Below are 7911 nucleotides of genomic sequence, written 5' to 3' on the forward strand. Positions count from 1 at the left end.
GACCATAGGTGAGGGTGGGAACGTAGATCGACCGGTAAATCGAGAGCCTTGCCTTATGGCTCAGCTCATTCTTTACCACAACAGACCGGTAAAGAGCCCGCATCACTGCTGACCCAGCACCAATCCGCCTGTCAATCTCCCGCTCCCTTGTACCATCACTTGTGAACAAGACCCCGAGATACTTGAACTCCTCCACTTCAGGCAAGAGCCTATCCCCGACCCAGAGAGGGCTCTCCACCCTTTTCCGCCTGAGAACCATGGTCTCGGATTTAGAGGTACTGATTCTCATCCCGGCCGCTTCATACTCGGCTGCAAACCGATCCAGCGAAAGCTGAAGTTTGCGGCCTGATGTCCCCAATAGGACCACATCATCTGCAAACAGCAGCGATGTGACCCTGAGGTCACCAAACTGGACAGCCTCCATCCCCTGACTGCGCCTAGAAATTCTATCCAAAAAAATTCTGAATTGGTGACAAAGGGCAGCCCTGACGGAGTCCAACTCTCACTGGGTACAAGTCTGACTTACTGCCGGCCATGCGGACCAAACTCCAGCTTTGTTTGTACAGGGCCTGAATGGCTCGTAGCAAAGAGCCATGTACCCCGTACTCCAGAAGCACCTCCCACAGAATACCCCGGGGAACACAGTCGATTGCCTTCTCCAGATCCACAAAGCACATGTGGACTGGTTGGGCAAACTCCCGTGAACCCTCCAGAATCCTGGAGAGGGTGAAGAGTTGGTCCAGTGTTCCACGACCAGGGCAGAACCCGCACTGCTCCTCCTGGATCCGAGGTTCGACTATAAGCCGGACTCTCTTCTCCAGTACCCCTGCATAGACCTTACCAGGGAGGCTGAGGAGTGTGATTCCCCTGTAGTTGGAACACACCCTCCGCTCCCCTTTTTTAAAAAGAGTCACCACCACCCCAGTCTGCCAGTCCAGTGGCACCGCCCCAGATGTCCACGCAATGTTGAAAAGCCGTGTGAGCCAAGACAGCCCCACAAAATACAGAGCCTTGAGGAACTCAGGGCGGATCTCATCCACCCCTGGAGCATTGCCACCAAGGAGCTTCTTAACTACCTTTGTGTCTTCGGCCTCAGTAATGGACAAACCTATTCCCATGTCCCCAGACTCTGCCTCTTCACTGGAGAACATGTTGGTGGGATTGAGAAGGTCCTCAAAGTATTCCTTCCACCGCCCAATGACGTCTTCAGTCGAAGTCAGCAGCACACTATATATCTCCACTATATACAGTGCTTGTGGCACACTGCTTTCCCCTTCTGAGTCGCCTGACGGTTTGCCAGAATCTTTTCGGAGCTGACTTAAATTCACTTTCCAAGGCCTCACCGAACTCCTCCCATACACGGGTTTTTGCCTTGGCGATGACTGAAGCCGCAGATCGCTTGGCCTATCGATACCTGCCAGCTGTCTCTGGTGTCCCACAGGCCAACCATGCCTGGTAGGACTCCTTCTTCAGCTTGACGGCATCTCTCACCTGGGGTGTCCACCACCGGGTTCGAGGATTACCGCCCCGAAAGGCACCAACTACCTTACCGCCACAGCTACAGTCAGCCGCTTCAACAATGGAGGAACGGAACATGGCCCATTCTGAGTCAATGTCCCCCACCTCCCCCGATATCTGGTCAAAGTTCTGACGGAGGTGTGAGTTGAAGGTCAATCTGACAGGTTCTTCGGCGAGACGTTCCCAGCAAACCCTCACTATACGTTTGGGCTTGCTTGGTCTGACCGGCATCTTCCCCCACCACCTGATCCAACTCACCACCAGGTGGTGATCAGTTGACAGCTCAGCTCCCCTCTTTACCCGAGTGTCCAAAACACATGGCCGCAAGTCTGATGACACGACTACAAAGTCAATCATTGAACTACGGCCTAGGGTGTCCTGGTGCCATGTGCACTTATTGACATCCTTGTGTTCAAACATGGTGTTCGTGATGGACAAACTGTGGTTTGCACAGAAGTCCAAAAACTGAACACCACCTGGGTTCAGATCAGAGAGGCCATTCCTCCCAATCACAACCCTCCAGGTCTCACTGTCATTGCCCACGTGAGCGTTAAAGTCCCCCAGTAGGACAATAGAGTCTCCAGGAGGAGATCTTTCAAATCACCCTTCCCAAGGACTCTAAGAAGGCTGGGTACTCTGAACTGCTGTTCGGTGCATAAGCACAGACAGCAGTCAGGACCCGTTCCCCAACCCAAAGGCGTAGAGAAGCTACCCTCTCGTCCACCGGAGAAAACCCCAACATACAGGCAGAGTCAAGGGGCTATGAGAAAGCCCACACCTGCCCGCCGCCACTCACCATGGGCAACTCCAGAAAAGAATAAAGTCCAGCCCCTCTCAAGGAGATTGGACCCAGAGCCCAAGCTGTGTGTTGAGGTGAGCCCGACTATATCTAGCCAGTATCTCTCAACCTCGCGCACTAACTCAGGCTCCTTCCCCGCCAGTGAGGTAACGTTCCAAGTTCCAAAAGCCAGTTTCAGCAACCGAGGATCTGAACGCCAAGGCCCACGCCTTCGGACACTGCCCGATCCACAAAGCCCTACTACTGCCCCTCCCATTGGTGGTGGGTCGATGGGAGGGGGGACTCATGTAACTCCTTCGGGCTGGGCCCGGCCGGGCACCATGAGTAAATGCCCGGCCACCAGACGCTCGCTGGAGTCATGATTCTCAACTGATAAAGGCATCATGATTCTCAACCGCTGCTTATTTAGTCAACCTCACTGAAGTCAATTTGTTTAAATCAACTGTTTTGCCTGTTCGTCCAACATTAAGCTGCCAATATCGTTTATTTCCAAAAGAGGAAATTTAGAAAGATATTCAGATGTAGCGTCTGAATTTTTGCCTAAGGACTATTTTTCTTGTCCAAGCAGGGAATCAAACCCTATTCTGCTGTTTTACGTCTTGGTATTTAGAATTTTAAACATTTTTACACTGAACCTGACATTTTATCTAGTATGAATTAATGACTGTATAAGTTTAAGGGTTAACTAAACGCCTTCATGATCTTAATTATGAATTATGTGCTCATGCAAGCAGGAGATAAAAGCTCAACACGTCCATCTTCTAACACCGGACTAACGTGCAGGTCAGAAACAATGAGGGAATGTGGTGTTTCTGCTTATTATGGGGTGTTGCGGTATTTCTACAGGTCATTCTTTGAGCCTGCAGTGACGTCCACGTCATCACAGCGCTGACGAGAAGCGACGGCTGAGACCGTCTGGACCTTTCAACACACGTTGAATAGCTTTCTGAAATATTTGTCAGATGTCTCTGCAAACGTTTCAGTTCCTGAGCAACTTCTAATGGTGTTTTTTAGTCTGCACTATTTTGAAAGCTTGTGTTCATTTATTGAGGACGGCGTGTAATTTCAAATGATTTAGTTCATTTTTGACTGTCTCAGCCCTCGTCCCTCACACACACACACACACACACACACACACACAAACACACACACACACACACACACACACACACACACACCAACAACACCATCAACAACCTTTGGCTTTATCACCTTCTTGACTGTCAGACATGTGTAAAGTGTCAAAGATTGTAGTTTATAGGTTATTTAAATTGTTAATAGTTATTTAAGCATTACTTCAAAAGTGTGTGTTGATCTCTTGAGCAGTGAACTGGTGTGTAATATCAGTTAATTTAGTAGTTCATCCATTCTGCTTATGTTAAGTACAATAGAAAGCCAACAATACTGAAATGTTTTTGGCCGATATTCTTCCCCAATTAAACTCCTAATAAAGGTGAAGATAAAATAAAATAAAAACATAACAAGAAATGCATTAAGTCCATCCATTCATTTTCTAAGCCGCTTCTCCTTCATGGTCGTGGGGAGCGGGGGTTGGTGGTGGTGCCGGTGCCTATCCCAGCAGTCATAAGGCAGGATACACCAGGGACAGGTCACCAGTCCATCGCAGGGCAGACAGACAGTCACTCACACCCAGGGGCAGCTTAGCATGTCCAATTGGCCTGACTGCATGTCTTTGGACTGTGGGAGGAAACCAGAGGAAACCCACACAGACACGGGGTGAACATGCAAACACCACACAGAGAGGACCCCGGTCACCCGGCCAGGGAATCAAACCCAGGCCCTCCTCACTGTGAGGCGACAGCACCACGAACCACGCCACCGTGTTGCCCCTTCAGAAAAATAAAGATAATGCAGAACAAAGTATATAAGCAAAAGTTATTAAAGTTAAGTTAAGTTATTAAAAGGGAAAAGTCCATTTAAAAATCACCAGCACATTTGAAGCACATCTAAGACCGTCTGGCACTTTGTTCCAATCGTTTTGCAGCATGGCAGCTAAACGCTGCTACACCCTGCGATCACAGGTAGAGCAACATTCTTTGAGTAAGTCCCGATACATGATCATGTCTGGGAACTTCACCGATGTAATTGTTCAAAACTCGTGAAATCGTGATCAGGAAAAAGACATTTTAGAAAAATGTCAAAAATCAGTCAGAATGTTTGGCTCTTCTGATGTTTAAAGCTGCGGTCACTCTGGCGTTTTCCAGTTTGCATTGCCATGTTTCTGCAGTTAGTAAGCCAACAGTGAGGGGCGTAACTAGACCTTTCAGAAAGGGGCGGCCAGGTGTGACCGTATGTTAGCGTACGTCGTCTCTGTGCATAACCAAGCCTTCCATTCATTTCCACAGGAGTAAAACGTTACATCAGTACCACTTTTGCCAAAAGTAAACAAAAACATGACATCACATGAAGGCATGATGTTCAATGCACATCATTAAGAAGAATATTTCATATAAACAGGCCATAGAAATTCATTTAGATTTATTTAGGTTGCCATCACTACAGGCTACACGTGAGTCTAACAATGAGAAGGCAGTGTATCAGGTAATATACAACACGTGTGTATTCAACACACACAAGCCGCTTATCCTTCTGGGTCATGGGGGGAGCTGGAGCCTATCCCAGCTGTTATTGGAGGGAAGGCAGGATACACCCTGGACAGGTCGCCAGTCCATCACAGGGCAGACACACACACACACACACAGAAACAAAGGGGCAATTTAGTATCTCCAATAAGCCTGACTGCATGTCTTTGGACGGTGTGAGGAAACCGGAGCACCCAGAGGAAACCAACACAGACACGGGGAGAACATCCTCCACACAGATAGGACCCTGCTAGCGATAGCGCTACCCACAGCTCCACCATGCCACCCATTTATTCAACAGTAAAAAGTTAGTTAGCATGATAAACGAGTGTAGCAGACCAACTCATCTCATCATCGAATGGCCTGGTTTATAGTGTAGATCACAGAGCAGCTCTGCTAAAGGCACCCAGTGCACATTGGCTCAGCCGTTTGCCGAGTAAGCTGGCCCATCACCGCAGGATACACGAATTATGAAACACAGCATCATCAGACTCTCTTGATTGATTAAACACCCTGATGCATTTTTCATAATCCATGCTTCATTAAATCATGAACTGATGGCTGACTGTCTCTGGCCATACTTCCTTCCAGGTTGGCATTGGCCACCTTTAGCCACGCCATGGCTACATCTGCTAATATTAGCTTCTAATAGCCTATCATTTATGCAAGTGGTCACAGAAAAAAAAAGTGTTCATTTTTCACATTCAGCAGAGAATTGAAGTGTTTGATTCTAGTGGGACATCCAAATTACACGCTTTAGAGTAAACAAGACCATTAAGTCATTTAACATGGTCATCATTGATGAAGCAGAATTGATCTGATCTGAAGGCCACATGGAGTTTGGAGGTCTGTAGTGATTGACTCTGCAGAAAGTTGGTGACCTCTATGCACTATGACCCTCAGCATCCGCTGACCCTACTCTGTCATTTTACATGGCCGACCTCTTCATGGCTGAGTTGCTGTTGCTCCCAATTGCTTCCACTTTTTTATAATCCCACTGACAGTGGACTGTGGAATATTTAGTAGTGAGGAAATTTCACGACTGGACTTGTTGCACAGGTGGCGTCTGATCACGGTACCACGCTGGAATTCACTGAGCTCATTCTTTCACTACTGTCTGTAGTGCAGAAGCAGTCTGCACTTTACAAACAGAACCCAAGACTGAGCACTGATGACCTCGAGGGGGCTCCTGAAGGTGGGCTTGGCCAGCTGTTCAGAGACTCCCTGACTGAGGTTGCAAGGCGACAGGAGGTCTTAGAGCTTCCTCAGCCATTTCAGAAAATTCAGACACTTCCCCAGATTGACACTTCAATTCAGCTAATCATCATCTCTCTTAAATGTGGCAGCACCTCATAAGACCACACCCCTTTAATTAGCAGACTAATCATGATCTCACTGCTTCTTAATGATGGAGGAAAACTCCATAATAGTTTGCATTACAATTATTATTCACCATTTGCTCAAAGACACAAATAAACAAAACCACTGGTGATGTTTTTCAGGAATGTTGTTTATTTAAGTGTAATGAGTAAAAGGGACCGATTCATTACCAGAAAGATTCTGATTAGAGTTACTATAAAACCTATTAATAAAGAAACATGTATACATTATTAAGTAACATGACAGTAAATTACTGCTTAATGTAAATGATACGAGCTCCCACAGACACCATGGAATAACACAGACACAATCCCTTCACTCTTTAATGGGTCTTTAAAAGTCAAAAACAACTGAGAGATCTGACATCACAGCAGGTGAAGCTGGACCTCAGCACTCGTGGTGTTTCTTCAGAAGTTCAGTATGAGTAATGAATTTTATTGGTGACCCTGATTAGATAAAAAAGCTTTAATGAACAACACTAGTCACACATTGCTGAGTATTTGAATTGTAAAGGGATTTTTTTGTTTTTAATCAAATTGAGAGATCATTTTGACTTAATTACTTACCGGACTCGCCGGGGTCCAGAAGAAGTCTGCACAATGATCCACTTCTGCGTAACAGAAACTTCTTCCTGCACAGAGAGAGAGAGAGAGAGAGAGAGAGAGAGAGAGAGAGAGAGAGAGAGAGAGAGAGAGAGAGAGAGAGAGATCTTAATGAGCTCAGATTGAACATATGAAGTTTACTCTCCAGGTTAGATTAGATAAAGGAACTCACATCAGAGTTGCTGCATAATGTTGACAGCTGACTGTCGTGTGGTTGTTGCCACTGTAGTGTGTTAAACTGTTGAGGCGAATATGTGACCATCATGTTTTGTTGTCCCTGGACCCCGCAGTCGCAGTCGCCCTGACACTGTGGCACACATCGCTTGCAGGAGCTCATCTTTCTTTCTGTAAACAAGATTAGATTTTCTTTTAATCTACAAATATAAAATGATGTGGGCAAAATTGGGTTTTTCACACACACACACACACACACACACACACACACACACACACACACACACACACACACACACACACACACACACACACAGTGGACGAGACCACAAACATGACAACATTCAGTCCGAGTTCATTCAGCACATCAATAACAAATAAATAAATAAATAAACATTCAATCTGTACAATTTAAAAAATTGCAATTTAAAGTTTTAATTTACAGCTGTAATATTGTTTGATGCTTAATTCATATAAGTGATGAATCCATTAAACTCCAGTACAAACAGCCATCAAACCATTTCTTTTTGTTTCTTGCGATACAGAATATTTTGCCCCTTGTGCGTCATGAGCAGAGACTCTTACCTGTATCGCCTCACCTGTGAGCTCTGGACCGGAGCGCAGAGGATTTTTTATAGACGAGGCTGAAAGCAGAAGAACTTCCCCCTTTGTGGGACTAATAAGGGTCACTTAAGACGAAAAGCTCTTCACACATCGTCTTTCACTTTCTCTTCTTATCAGGGTTCTTCATTATTATCAACATGTTTTGCTGTTCTGCTTAAACAGGGGTGGAAACATTCAAGTTCTCACTGCAGTTCAGTCTGTAACGTGGGAA

Source organism: Pygocentrus nattereri, chromosome 13 (assembly GCF_015220715.1).
Source record: "Pygocentrus nattereri isolate fPygNat1 chromosome 13, fPygNat1.pri, whole genome shotgun sequence".
In the NCBI taxonomy this organism is placed as follows: Eukaryota; Metazoa; Chordata; class Actinopteri; order Characiformes; family Serrasalmidae; genus Pygocentrus; species Pygocentrus nattereri.